The sequence below is a fragment of the Pristiophorus japonicus genome, chromosome 1 (assembly GCF_044704955.1).
Source record: "Pristiophorus japonicus isolate sPriJap1 chromosome 1, sPriJap1.hap1, whole genome shotgun sequence".
Lineage (NCBI taxonomy): Eukaryota > Metazoa > Chordata > Chondrichthyes > Pristiophoridae > Pristiophorus > Pristiophorus japonicus.
This window is the reverse complement of record NC_091977.1, coordinates 510,211,172-510,226,937: the sequence shown is the minus strand read 5'-3', so window position 1 is coordinate 510,226,937 and position 15,766 is coordinate 510,211,172. Positions and strand designations below refer to the sequence as shown.

The 15,766-nt window shown below is 42.1% G+C and overlaps 1 protein-coding gene across 9 annotated transcripts in view; it reads right to left on the bottom strand.

The window, feature by feature from the left end:
- LOC139277271 (protein tyrosine phosphatase type IVA 3-like) overlaps positions 1 to 15,766 on the bottom strand; it is a 149,194-nt gene that overhangs the window by 52,678 nt on the left and 80,750 nt on the right. Inside the window, exon 1 of one of the 9 annotated variants that reach the window (XM_070895560.1) lies at positions 4,708 to 4,872. The exons of 7 other annotated variants lie outside the window; for them this stretch is intronic. The gene's annotated coding sequence lies outside the window, so the exon portion shown is untranslated. Of the gene's footprint in view, positions 1 to 4,315; positions 4,370 to 4,707; positions 4,873 to 15,766 lie in introns of those variants that run through there. One more of the 9 variants, XM_070895550.1, reaches the window with a different exon arrangement.

Below are 15,766 nucleotides of genomic sequence, written 5' to 3'. Positions count from 1 at the left end.
TCCTGGGATGAGCGAATTGTCCTACGAGGAGAGATTGAGTAGGCTAGTCCTGTATTTGCTAGAGTTTAGAAGAATGAGAGGTGATCTCACTGAAATCACCCTTGACAGAGTAGATGCTGGGAGGATGCTTTTCCCTGGCTGGGGAGTCTAGAACTAGGCTTCAGAGTCTCAGAATAAGAGGTTGGCCTTTTAAAGCTGAGATGAGGAGCAATTTCTTCACTCAATGGGCCTAAATTTGCCCAGCAGTTGCTCAGTTTTTTTTTGGAGCAACTTGATTTTTCTGGAGTATCTTAAAAAATCCCCATTTTGCACAAGTGAGTTAATTAGGATTTTTTGAGTTTAGTTTTGTTTTGTTCAAAAGGGGGCGTTACCAGCCACCTACAACTGTTTTGGCCATTTAAGCCAGTTTAGACAGCTAACAGTTGCCCCAAACTAACTTAGGCTAGTGTATGTGGCCACTTGTGGCCGCACAGAAAACCCTTGCAGAGAGCTAAGAAATCAGCGCAGGCAGGTACTTAATGACTTAACTAAAGAACATGAATAGGATCCAACAGCTATACAGGACATATGACAAACTTCGCAAAGTTAATTTACTATACAACAGAAGCATTCATGGAAGCTTGAACTACAAAAATAAAAGTAAAGAGACAAAACATATTTACATAATTTTTTCAAAATTTGCAAATAATAAAAATAGAAGTACCTCCTGCTCGTAAGAGTATTTTCATCAACGGAGGCAAGGAAAGTCTTGAGTAAGCGAAAATTACTGGCTACACAGTTATCACCACCCCCTCCCCCCATCAAAACTCTCCCCCTATTCCGCACCCCCATCCCGGATCAAAACTCTGCTCCCCCTCCCCGGATTAAAACTCTCCTCCTTTCCCCCCCCCGATCAAAAGTCTCCCCGCACCAACCTGTTTCTTGTAGCCTCAGCGCTGGAAAGCAGCGGGCCGGCCTGTGTGGCAGCCACTTGGCCCAGGATAGGGCGGAATGCATCGGGTCCCATGCTGCAGCACGCATCGTCATCATGGGAGGAGCTACTGCGCATGCGCGAACGCTCTACTGCGCATGCGGACAGCTGCCGGCACTCTTTTAGGAGCAGGGCCCTAACTCCGCTCCCCAATGGACTCGCCACGCCACGCCCCGGGAGAGTCGACAGAGGAGCCAGAATCCGGGGACATCTTTTTGGCGCCGTTTTGATCCTAGGAAGTCAGCGCATCTCTCGTGAGTGCGCCGAAAAAAACGGGTGGGCCAAATTTGGGCCCAAAGGTGGTGAACCTTTGGAATTCTCTATTCCAGAGGGCCGTGGTTGCTCAGTCGTGAAGTATATTCAAGATCGATACACTTTTGGATACCAATGATATGGAGATAGTGCGGGAAGGTTGAGTTGAGGTAGATCAGCCATGATCTTACTAAATGGCAGAGCAGGCTCGAAGGAATAAATGGCCTACTTCTACTCCTAAATCTTAATGTTCTTATGAACCTACAACCTTTCGACAGAATCTAAATGTAATTAATGCAAAGGTAGGTCCCAGAGATCATTGCTTAACTGACATGAATGGTCAAGAATATTTGTGCAGAAATGGAGTACACATACTTGCACTCAGAATAGCAGCTGCCATATTTTAGATACAAAGCCATTACAAAAATGGCTTACAGTAGAACATGTTTTACAAACTTGGCATGTAATCCACCCTTGAGCCTCTGAAGGACCATCTGTTCGGGAGTTCCGATTGCTGTCAAGCTATTTGTATTGCTATACGCGGATGCCAAGTGTACAATCACACGCAACTTTTGCATTCTTCAAGTGATCATTGATTTTGCTTGCACACAAAGCTGGTGGCAGAGCTGAACTAAACTTCTTCATAACATGCCAAAAGCTCTTAATCAAAAAGCTTGTTGTGTCACTTTAAATTTTACTGGTTCTGTTTTTCAAAGCTCTGCACATTACGTGATACATTACTGAAGTCCCCGATAAGTTTTAAAATGAATTAATTTCTAAGATTTTTCTTTCAAACAGATCACAAAGTACTGAAAAAGTACATGCTTGAATGGTTCATGTTGATTTAAACTGCAGAACAGAAATAAATTGACCACGTGCTAGGGCTCTCAGTGCAGTGGAACTGCCCCATTTAAATTGTGGGTCAATTCCAGGGCACCAAAAATAGCGTGTGCAGATCTTTAAATGATATAACACACACTGATTTTCTAGCTGTGTACTTGTCCTAGTGTCAGGGAGGACTGAACACTCGCTTTTGCCCGCAACAGATAAAGGTGGGCCTGGAATTTCTTGCGATGGAGAGATTGGCAGTGCACAATGTAAATTTTGCCGTTTTGCACACTGATCTCGCCGTTGCGAACTTACTCCAAAGTTTTCTAGGAAACCAATATGAATCCACCACTGCAAGGACAGTGGCATATCAGGAGCAGCACAGCTGTTCAGATGTAGGCCAACAGGTCAGCTTCATCTGTACAGGTTGGCTTTTGAAGACCGTTGCCATATTATTTATAAGTTTAAAAATTAAATTCAATACTGAAATTTGAAAATAGATATAGTTGCTTCATTCGCTAATTGGAAACAAAACTTTTCCTAGCCGAATACAGGGTTAGCTTTAGGTTTCATCATCTTGGGCCTACTATATTCTATCCCACTGGCTCAAGCAGTCAAATTAGACACCATGACACCTTAATCAAGTGTACTGTTGGAAATTGGATGTAATATTATTAAATACAGACTCGTTTAAATTTTCTTTCTAAAGATCCGATTCATGAATGCTTTGCAAGTGGATGGGAGTATGTGTGTTAATTGCATACAGCGCATTATTAACCTTGTACTCGGCTTGTGATTAACCAGAATAACCATTAATATGTCCAGAGTTAAGCAGCTATGTTTTTTGTGGAACAACCCAAAATATATATTTACCATTATGGACTCAATGTTGTAACAGTGGAATGGTGCCACGTCAGAGCAATAGAATCTAGGTGTAAATTACAACACACATCTCACTCCTAGTAATGCTTCAGGTCGCGAGCTAATTCCAATGCAAACTCAACAGCAACTCGGTCAGACACTTCAACTGCTCGTCAATTTGTTTGTCAACTCCATTCAGGAGACTTCCAGGTTTTTCCTCCAAGGGGGCACCTAAACTTGTCTCAGTGCATAAGAGAGATTAGTTTTCCAATATATCACTTTCTCAACCAAAGGATTGCCCTTCAAATATTAAATATGGAGCAATCTTTGTAAATATTTGTTTTCATTGCAAGGTGACTCAAGTATCATCTCTCTTTTGAGAGAGCTCAAAAGGGAAATGACAGGCACAATGTCAGGATAAGGAGATGGCATTTATCTTCTGAATACATTTAAAATTGTTTTCACTATTTTCTTTAGCAATAACGTCATTTCAGTTTGAGTTTAGGGAAAAATAAATTGATTGCAACTTAACTTGGTGTGATAAATTATTGGTCAGCTATTGAAAATACAATAATTTATTTAGTAATTAAATCTAGTTTTATTTCAGCCATAATAAACTTTTAATTGTTTTGGTCAGGGTTTAGGTCGAGGGTCAAAATGGCTCAGTATATTTTGGTGGTGTGGCGTAGAAGCTAGAGTAACTCATGTTCGCCATATTTTCCTGGAAAGTGTGTGTTAGAATAATGGAGTAGGCTGGGAAATCGCCATTACTGTAGCGCTAGTTTTCAGGAAATCCTAGGCAATGGAGCCCTATTGCTGCCATATATACCTTCAGTAGTTCAAAGAAAAACAAACATCCCTCAAGATCACCATGTGCTTGGGGGCACAAATACCGTCTCATTTCTATTACACCACAGCTACTGAAGTCAGTGATAATACAAAACACCAAATTTATACCACATGCCCTCAAAACCCCTTTTTATGTCTTCATCATAACATTTTATGATTATTATTCAATTGAAATGCTTATAATTGAAGTTCATAATGGTGATTTCAGTCACAGAAGGGTCATCATAACACAGGCACGTAAACTACTAATTTGATATTTATATGCACACTATCTGACCCATTGTCTCCCCCTCCTTCAGTCTGGTGCTCCTGAAACACAGACAATAATCTTGTCAACATTGGCACATATGGTTCCTACCATATGGATCAAAAAGAGAGATCCGAATAGCATCAACCAGCACAAGAGCAAACCAGGTTCCAAATCCTTCCAATTGATTTCCCTGCTCCTGCAAAATTAAACTTGTACCAAGGTGTACTTTCCTGATCAGTTTAAGAATGTAAAAGTATGGAAATACAGACAGATCATGCACACTTCACTTCCTTAACTGATCTTACCTAAATTCATGACTGAAATTCTGTCGTCTTAGTTGCTCAAGAAGCAATATTTTGCAAACAACTCATCTTCATCTCCATCTATATATATATAAAATATAGATCGATAGTTAAAATCCCATTCCTAATCAGATATTCAGTATTCTTTAAGAAATCAGCTTGGCGGAAATTGCTTTACCGAGGAATTTATTTTACACATCTCGACTTCAAGCAGGTACACAATTTAGTTTGCACAGATTGCTATAACCTTATTAGCTGGAAAGATTACCAGACTGTTAAATGTGATGCAGCAGTTGATAAAAGCATGGCAGCATTGCAGAGAAAATATCACAACACGCCATCGAACAAAGAGCTGCTTAAGGAAAAGACAGAGGGCAACGAAAATAAATTCTCACGTGAAGCGGTGCACACTTGCACTGGTTGAAAGTTCATCTAATTTTGCACCAAGTCCTCTGAACTGCATAAATATTCCTTTATACCATGGGCTACATTGTTCAGTATGCGAGATAAACACCCATCAAATGATTTTTAACCAAATTATTTTAGTTTTGTTTGCAGGCATATCAGAACGCACCAAATGCTTAAAACTCCAACAGCTGTTTCCCTTTCATTTGCACTATAGGAAACCACACACTAAAACAAGCGTTTCCTTAGCAACCACACTACCACCAATACGCAGGGGACTGAAGTCAACCAATTGAAGATGCTCCATTTTACCCTCAGTCATTACAACAGCACCAATGTTTTTTTTTGCTGCTTTGAGGGAACATGTCTTCACTTTTTTCTTACTTCAGGCCTTTACATTTTTCTCTACTTCAGGACTTTAAGCTTATAGAATTAATATTCAATTTGCAGCCACAGTAAACACATAAAAAGATCTACTGTACACCGTATCTATCCAACAGTTTAATCCAATACCTGTACAACATACTTGTAAGGAACAGTTTTGTAAAACATTGCATTTGACACACCTTCTGTTGAAACCAATAGATGAAGTAATCTTTCAGAGAAGTTGAAGGCAGTTCTTTTTTGTCTCTGGTTTCAGTTTTTAAAAACACACACAAGCGATCAAATTTAAACGTTTGAACTGTCCACAGGACTCCGTTAGGCAGCTGGTTTGAACATCTATGCAAAATATCTAATGCTGCAGTATGGGGATAGGGAGCAGGCTTTCTAAACTAAACTGTTACACCTCTCGGCAGCCTTGCTCTAAAGTTCAAGGCTTTTGAACAGATTCAAACATTCAATGACGCAGTCTAACCAGTCATTATCAAATGTAAAATTACTGACCCAGTTAACTTTGTGAACTGACAGAGCTTTTTGACGAAACTAGAGTAAAATATTAGACTTTGATTTCCAAAATTATAAGCTAGGCAGACTCACAAAAAAATACTTGCAGTGCTCTTAGCCTGGAGCTGTAAATACTGTGTTTTACATACTGTGTGCGTATTTTATACTTTTGTAAAATGGTCTATATCCTTTTCATGGTCGACACAGCATTGTTTTTAAAATAAGTTCTTAAAAAATAGAACCTGGTTATTTTCCACTAATTTATTGTACAAGCAAATTCTACCATTTTTCAGGGGAGAGTGTGTCATTTTCATCATCATCATCATAGGCAGTCCCTCAAAATCGAGGAAGACGTGCTTCCACTCCAAAAGTGAGTTCTCAGGTGATTGAACAGTCTAATACAGGAATTACAGTCTGTCACAGGTGGGACAGACAGTAGTTGAAGGAAGGGGTGGGTGGGGAATCTGGTTTGCAACATGCTCCTTCCGCTGCCTGCGCTGGTTTTCTGCCTGCTTTCAGCGATGAGACTCGAGGTGCTCAGTGCCCTCCCGGATGCTCTTCCTCCACTTAGGGCGATCTTTGGCCAGGGACTCCCAGGTATCGGTGGGGATGCTGCACTTTATCAAGGCGGCTTTGAGAGTGTCCTTGAAACGTTTCCTCTGCCCACCTGGGGCTCGCTTGCCGTGTAGGAGTGCAGAGTAGAGCGCTTGCTTTGGGAGTCTTGTGTCGGGCATGCGAACAACGTGGCCCGCCCAAAGGAGCTGGTTGTGTGTGGCCAGTGCTTCGATGCTGGGGATGTTGGCCTGGTCGAGGACACCAACACTGGTGCGTCTGTCCTCCCAGGGGATTTGCAGGATCTTGCGGAGACACTGTTGGTGGTATTTCTCCAGCAATTTGAGGTGTCTCCTGCATATGGTCCACATCTCTGAGCCATGCAGGAGGGGGATATCACTACAGTCCTGCAGACCATAAGCTTCGCGCCAGATTTGAGGGCCTGATCTTCGAACACACTCTTCCTCAGGCGGTCGAAGGCTGAGCTGGCGCACTGGAGGAGGTGTTGAACCACGGCGTCGATGTCTGTGCGTCATTTTATCTGCTAAATGGAGCATTCTGGCCAAAGAAAATTAAAATGCTTTCCACTGTCAGCAACTCCCAGAACAATCGGTCTGATACTGTTTATGGTTAAACTAACTTTGCTGTATACATTGCAACAACTAATGGATACAGAATGATTTCAATGTAACGACCCCAGCCACTTACTCACTGAATAAAACACGATTAATAGCAGATTAGACACAGGATGTTGGATGACTGTCAATAACTTTCACAAAACAGTGATTCAATCAAGACGTTCTGACGGCATAACCTTGTGTACATAAACCAACCTAACTCAAAGTGCATCAGGTAGATTAAATTACTACCTTAAATTTACTGCTAAGTATTTTGATTAAGGTGTGTTTCTTTGGTGACCTGTTCCCAAGCTGTTCAATATGACTGCTAGTCTGACCTCTAGGATGTGCATGAGAATATCTATACTGCCTCCCTTCAATCTTCCCCCACTTACATGTGGGAAGCATCTGGTCGCTGCTTGGCTCCTCCCCATAACAGTGCAACTAGCAACGGATACTGTTTGAGAATTATACACAAGAATGCCACATCCCTGCAGCACACTGCCGCTTTTAGAGTGGAAGCAAGTCTTCCTCGATTTTGAGGGACTGCCTATGATGCACTGCTCCAAAAATCAGCTTTACATTTAATGTATGAAAAAGGTTACACCTAAAATATGAACATCTTTTCTCTTTACCAATGATAACTGATCAATGTATTTCCAGCATTTTCTGTTGCCATTTCCAATCTTGCAGAGGCTGTTAAATGCTGAAACAATATTTAGGAGAATCAAATCCCTATTGTTTTGAAATATTAATTATGGAGGAGTCACACATTTTCCTCTTCAAAGTTAGCACCAAACTTTTAGATAATTAGCATAATTGCCTGTTGTTGATAATTGATTACGAGCTGGCGCATCTGTAGTAGTCATAGGATGGCTCCTTAAGTTATGAAGTCAACAATGGAGGTGTCGAGCACAGCTTTTGCTGAAGTACTTTGTAAGTAAATAACTGGATGTAGAATAGATTGCCATTTTGTTTTGACATTCTATAGGGTAGATACATAAATCAGAAAACAAAAAAAAAAACATAGGTCCTATGTTTGATCAGTGAATCACTTACTGGCAAATTTACTGTTGCGGATCATTACTCATCCACAACATGTAAAATTGAACGACACCAAACAAAGAACACAAGTCAGGCAATAAATAGGAACCATTAAAAAAAAATAGATTTATACCCACACAATCTGGCAAATATGGTACAAGACAAAATCCTAGTTTAATAATGTAAATCTAATTTTCATACAGTTTACCTTTATTACTAAAATAGTTGAATCATAGAAGGTTACAGCATAGGAGGGGGCCATTCGGTCTGTCGGCTCTCTGCAAGAGTGCTTCAGCTAGTTCCACTTCAGCACCCTTTCCTCATAGCCCTGCAAATATTTTTCTTTCAGATACTTATCCAATTCCCTTTGAAAGCCACAATTGAATCTGCCTCCACCACCCTTTCAGGCAGTGAATTCAAGATCCTAACCATTCACTGCCCAAAAATGTTTTTCCTCATGTCGTGTTTGGTTCTTCTGCCAAATCTTAAATCTGTCCCCTCTGGTTTTCAACCCTTCTGCCAATAGGAACAGTTTCTCCGTCTACTCTGTCCAGACCCCTCATGATTTTGAACACCTCTATCAAATCTCCTCTCAACCTTCTCTGCTCCAAGGACAACAACCCCAGCTTCTCCAGTCTATTCACGTAACTGAAGTCCCTCATCCCTGGAATCATTCTTGTAAATCTTTTCTGCACCTTTTCTAAGGTCTTCACGTCCTTCCTAAAGTGCAGTGCCCAGAATTGGACAATACTCCAGATGAGTATACTCCACTTTATCAAACGCCTTTTGGAAGTCCATGTACACCACATAGAAACATAGAAATTTACAGCGCAAGAGGCCATTTCGGCACATCGTGTCCGCGCCGGCCGACAAAGAGCACCATTGCCCTCATCAACCCTCTCGGTTACCTCATCAAAAAACTCAATGTAGTTAGTTAAACACGATTTGGCTTTAACAAATCTATGCTGGCTTTCCTTAGTCACTTGTCCAAGTGACTGTTAACTTTGACCCTGAAATTGTTAAAATAATGCATTTATACTCCACAAACTGATTGGAGGACAAATCTCTCCAAGTTCGCTGGTTCTTCTAATCTGGTTCTGAGCTCCCCGATTAAATGCATTAAAAAAGTTTCAAAAATATATTTATTATTTTTTTAAAATTTTTTTAACGGTTTATACATTTAAATGTAATTGACTGAACTACAGTAAAACACATCCTTAAAAAAACCTGCTAATTTACCATTATTCAAAAATGTTAAATAGTAGCATGTAGTTAAAAACTTCATACCATGTGCACAATGGCAAAGGAAAAAACAACACCAAGGTTGCAACAGTCTGGTTCAGCCTCCTCAGACAGTTGCCAGGGATAGGGATGGAATCGGTGGCTAAGGAATTTCATCAAATGAGATGTTCGCGCAGGAGAGAAGAACACTTTCCATTTTAGTTAGTCAGTGTTACTCCAAGTTCACATTTAGCACATGAGTAAGCTTTATTCTGCACTCCCGGGTAGCCAGCCTTAATCCCAACCTCACTGCACCATTTCCCATGCCAGCTATGCTTAGAGAGTGTCAATTAGAGGCAGATTTATGTTGTGGACTTTTACTAGGAACAGGACCAAAATTGCCCAGACAAGTTTCACATTTGAACCTTACAGCCAGTGGACTTTCATCTCAAATCTTCAATTCCTTTGAACCAAGTTATCAAAGATCTAAAGCATTGCACCAGCCATTCCATCCGCATGACTTGGAAACATAGAAAATAGGTGCAGGAGTAGGCCAGTCGGCCCTTCGAGCCTGCACCGCCATTCAATGAGTTCATGGCTGAACATGCAACTTCAGTACCCCATTCCTGCTTTCTTGCCATACCCCTTGATCCCCCTAGTAGTAAGGACCACATCTAACTCCTTTTTGAATATATTTAGTGAATTGGCCTCAACAATTTTCTCTGGTAGAGAATTCCACAGGTTCACCACTCTCTGGGTGAAGAAGTTTCTCCTCATCTCGGTCCTAAATGGCTTACCCCTTATCCTCAGACTGTGACCCCTGGTTCTGGACTTCCCCAACATTGGGAACATTCTTTCTGCATCTAACCTGTCTAAACCCGTCAGAATTTTAAACGTTTTTATGAGATCCCCTCTCATTCTTCTGCACTCCAGTGAATACAAGCCCAGTTGATCCAGTCTTTCTTGATAGGTCAATCCCGCCATCCCGGGAATCAATCTGGTGAACCTTCGCTGCACTCCCTCAATAGCAAGAATGTCCTTCCTCAAGTTAGGAGACCAAAACTATACACAATACTCCAGGTGTGGCCTCACCAAGGCCCTGTACAACTGTAGTAACACCTCCCTGCCCCTGTACTCAAATCCCCTCGCTATGAAGGCCAACATGCCATTTGCTTTCTTAACCGCCTGCTGCACCTGCATGCCAACCTTCAATGACTGATGTACCATGACACCCAGGTCTCGTTGCATCTCCTCTTTTCCTAATCTGTCACCATTCAGATAATAGTCTGTCTCTCTGTTTTTACAACCAAAGTGGATAACCTCACATTTATCCACATTATACTTCATCTGCCATGTATTTGCCCACTCACCTAATCTATCCAAGTCACTCTGCAGCCTCATAGCATCCTCTTCGCAGCTCACACTGCCACCCAACTTAGTGTCATCTGCAAATTTGTAGATACTACATTTAATCGTCTAAATCATTAATATACAATGTGAACAGCTGGGGCCCCAGCACAGAACCTTGCTGTACCCCACTAGTCACTGCCTGCCATTCTGAAAAGTATGGCATGAAGGATGTACATGAAGGATTCATCTCCACATACAGAATCCAGCTTTTGTGGTGCATAAGCTTGCAGATATTGTAGCTGCACACACTGTCATTTGCAAAACAGCAAATGGGCCATACTTACATCAGTTCAAACCATTTCGGTACATTTGTCTGCTGGTGGTATTTAGTTGGTTTCTTATTAAAGTTGATCTCAAAATATATTTTAAGCAAATTGCAACGTCTTATTGTTTTTTTCCTTTTCTTAGAGATTAGGACTGCAACAAAAACACGAGAAGTAAACGGTTCATTGATTTAAAATGCTGCTGGAATAAGGGTTCTTGTTAATAGAGTACTGAACTATTGATTATCAACTTGAACAAAATACTGCAGGCAGTAACCTAAATACGGTTTCTCTTTCTTTGTTCTTGGCAGCAAGAGCAACTGGTGGAGCAGCTGATTTCCTTCTGCACGTAGCTCAAAGTCTAATATTTTGTTTTTCTCAGAATTGCTTATCCTCTGAAATGAAACAGAACTCCATATCACGCAGACAACACACATACTACTAGTACTCCAAGGGTTAATTGTTTTAAGCACACACTCCACCTTTTTCTAGGTAATCGTCCTCATCTCTAATCCCTCTCGCACAAACATGAAATTGCTTCCCCACCATACAGTTCCCTAGTAACTTGCCCACCAGCTCGCAAAATTCATGCAATCAGAATAGCCTCGTCTTCGTAACCACCTAGTCTACACATTGAGTAGTTTACATTCAGTTTTAACTTGGCGCTCTTGCATAAAGTTGGTCACTCCCAAAGATCCGATGGGCCATTAACAATAAGTGGGGGGAGACTAATGATAAAGTTATTAGATGAGCAGCAGAACCAGAGGAGCAAGTGCTGCATGGAGGTTATAGATTATAATTTCAACAATACTCTCCTAGGACTGGATACAGATTAAAATTGCCTTAAGGTTGAAAATTAATGAGAGAAGGGAATTTACCTTGCACGTCACATGATTGGTACGGACAAGAAAATGCCTGTCAAAAAGTGCAAATGGTAAAGAATAATTCCTAGAATCATAGAATTTTACGGTACACGAGGAGGCTATTCAGCCCATCATATCCGTGCCAGCTCTCTGAAAGAGCTATTAATTTAATTCTATTCCTCTGCCATTTTCCCATATCCATTTAAATTTCTCTTTGGCAAAAACACCATTTACAGTGACCACATTGGTGTTAACGCAATTTGCCCACTCTAAGCCAGTTGGTTGTGGCTCAGCTAGTAACAATCTTGTCCGAGTTAGAAGATTGTGGGTTCAAGTCCTAATCAAGAGACATGAGCACTGACACTCCTGTGTAATACTGAGAGAGTGCTGCGCTGTCGGAGATGCCATCTTTTGGATGAGACATTAAACCAAGCCTGGCTTCTTAGGTGAACCCAAAAGATCCCATGGTATTATTTCGAAGAGGAGCAGGGGCATTTTCCCCAGTGTCCTAGCCAATAATTTATCCCTCAACTAACGTCACCGAAACAGATTATCTGGTCATAATCACACTGCTGTTTGTAGGTCTTTGCTGTGCATAAATTGGCTGCTGTCTCACTTCAAAAGTACGTCATTGGTTGTAAAGCGCTTTTGAACGTGAACACGATATAAATAGAAACATAGAAAATAGGTACAGGAGTAGGCCATTCGGCCCTTCAAGCCTGCACCGTCATTCAACGAGATCATGGCTGATCACCCACCCCAGCACCTCTTCCCCCCCCCCCCCCCCAGCACCTCTCCCCTCCCCCACACCTGCCCCCCGACGCCCCCAGCCGCAAGGACCACATCCAACTCCCTCCCAAACACATCCAATGAACTGGCATCAACAACTCTCCGCGGCAGGGAACACCGCAGGCCAACAACTCCCCGAGTGAATTAGTCTCTCCCAATCCCAGCCCCAAACAACCCACCCCCCCATCCCAAGAGCGTGCCACCCCCCGGCTCCGGACTCACCCAACACCAGGAAACACTCCCCCCCGCACCCAACCTGCCCCGTCCCGTCAGAATCCTTCCCAAATGCCGAACGCCCCCGGATGTCGAGCCCCCAGCCCCGGCCACCCCGGAGCCATGCCCCTGTGACGCCAACCACACCACATCCACCAACCGCCATCTGCGCAGTCAACCCGTCCACCCCACTCCGAACACTCCCCGCACCGAGGCACAGAGCCCCCAGGCCCGCCCCTCCAACACACTTCGCACCACCACCGCCCCCCCCCCCGCCCCAGACCTTCGCTGCAATGTGGCCCCTTCTGTCCTCCGCCCTGGGTACAATGCAAGTACATGGTGGATGGTAAAACAAAAATGGTATGTAACCAACATATTTTTTAAAAACAGGCAATCACCATTTAGCAACTGCCTCTCCTACTTCTTGGCAGATGCATCCAGAATCTCATCACTAAAGTAAGTCACATTTTAATGAGGTACAAACAACTGATTGAAGACCCAATTTTGGCTGAAAATCAGCAAATCTTTAGAAATCGTTCAACACAGTCCAGGGAATTAACAGGCGTTAACAGCTGGTTGAAACTAAAGCAAAATGCAGCAGATGCTGGAAATCTGAAATAAAAACAGAAAATGCTGGAAAACACTCAGCAGGGTCAAGCAGCATCTGTGGCGAGGGTTCAGTTGAGATGAAAGGTCATTGGGCTGCAACGTCAACTCGGTTTCTCTCCTTAAATGCTGCCTGACCTGCTGAGTCTTTTCCAGCTTTTTCTGTTTTTATTAGCAGAAGTATTCAATACTGACCATACATGGCCATACTGCAGCAGGCCAGAAATACAAGCTGCAAATTACAAAGAATCCACTAAACTCTCAAAAATGGGATCAGATAACAAATCTTTCTAGCACATCTACCTTACATGCACCTACTGATATACCTGGGCTGCAGGATGGGCAGACGTCACTGAATGCACTTCTAACTTGTGAAATCTCAAGACTACTTCTCTATTTTGTATTAAGTTTTACTACGTTAAGGGTGCTATATAAACACAAGTTGTTGTTGTAGTTACAGGTCAGATGGCACATAATAAAATGGAACAGATCCAAACTAGAGAAAGGCCAAGAAATTAAATCCCTCGACTTCTTTTGAAGAAGCCACATTGGATGTCAGAGTAGATTACTTAGGCGGTTGGGGGAAAAATAAAGCTAGACTCCTCCCAAATCTAATACCATCTGTTCTTCGATTCCCTCACTCAACCACAAAAATATCACATAGCATATCTCAATGCCAGCACAACAACACATACCCCTCCTCTATTTTTGGTCTGAAGGACAGCTTGCCAGTATCACCTCAGAGAAGTTTAGTTATTTTCATCAATTGTCACAAGCACCAGCAAAAACTAAACATCCTGGAGGATTTAGATGGTGAACTTGGAGACCACTAGGTGACTCATTGTTCAGTTACTTTTTAACTAAGGTACCAGGGCATACATACAGTACATCACTGTTCAAGAGGACACCAACCCCATCCCCTGCCACTGTCTCAGGCCGAAACAGACTTTTTGCAACCTGGGCATCCCCATTAGATCCCAAACCTCTATACTCTCCATTACAAAGCTTGCCTACTTCCAACTGCATAACATTGTCCCTCTCTGCCCTTACCCAGCCCATCTGCCACTCAAACCTCATCCAGGTCAATTACCTCCAGACTCGACCATTCCAATGCTCGCCTGGCTAGTTTCCCATCCTCTAAACTTAAACTCATCTAAAATCTTATCCCACCAAGTCCTGTTCACCCACCACCTGATTTTTGCTGGTCTATATCGACTCTGTCCCCCAATGACTCAAATTAAAAACTCATCTCTTCATAACTTCCAGCTGCAACCTCAGTAGCCTATGGTTATGGTACTTGATTAGCTATTCAGTGTTGAAATCCCTCAATGATTTTAGTGGATTCTTTGTAATTTGCAGCTTGTATTTCTGGGGAACTGGGGAAACTGAATTCAATAAATCTGCTAATTTGTGGCCAGATACCAGAAAATTACCACGACATCTGCAGTACTGTTATAAAAATCTAACTGGTTCACGATCTTTAAGGAAAGGGAACCCACCACCTCTACCCGGTCTGGCCTACAAGTGAAACCCATCCCATACAATGTGGTTGATTCTTAATGCCTTCCGGACAACTAGGGATGAGCCTCATTCTGCATTCTTCCTCCCCCCCCTTATCTTCAGCCACCTCGGCACCAGGGAATTTCTTGCTAAAGCCCTCAGCCTCTCCAACTGCCTGTTCTCCTTTAAGACCCACCATAAAGCCCATCAGATTGGCCCAGCTTTTTGCCACCCTCACCCAATATCTCCTCCCTTATTTCAATGTCTTCTTTTATTCCCCTTTACATCTCAGCGAAACACTTTGGGACATTTTTCTATGTTAAAGGCACTACATAAATACAAGTCATTATTGACCAAAATATTCTGATAGTAGTATTTTGGCATTTGCATAAGCACATTTAATGGGATTTTTAATAATCTACAAGGCAAAAAAGACTGCTGAGCCAAAGGAGGAGATGGAGGGATGACTAAAAGCATGTTCAAAGTTGTGGGTTTTAAGGACGGTCTTAAAAATGAGGAGGGGGAAGTGGAGAGGTTTAGGAAGGATGGCTGTACTATTGTTAATGTAAAGTTTTGCACACTGGTTGACAAACATGCATCATAAGTATACACAATGAATGGGATTGCATTGGAGGAGGGAGTTTAAATGAAAGTAGTATGGGAGGGAGTGTATAATCATCACTTTTAATGTCTAGACAACTGTGGCAAAGCAAAAATACTTAACAGAATGTTGGAACATACAGCCAGAGTACAAGGAATTTTGAGATTATGCTGAGGCTTCACAATGTACTGGGCAGAGTTCACTTGCAGTAATGTGTTCAGTTTTGGTCACCACATAACAAAAATACAATTGTTGGAGAAGGTGCAGAGACTATCGAGGCTGATTCCAAGTGCAAAAAGCGATAAGCTAAGAGAAAGAAGCTAAAGTGCTACAGTCTAGAAAGGCGATGACCTCAGATATATAAAATATTCTATGGCAATGATATGGAAAACCCTGTATATTAATTCAAAGTAAACCAATTAAAGTAGTTCAGAGGACATGAATTCACATTAGGGTAGGGTGCCCATGATACAACATGTAAATCT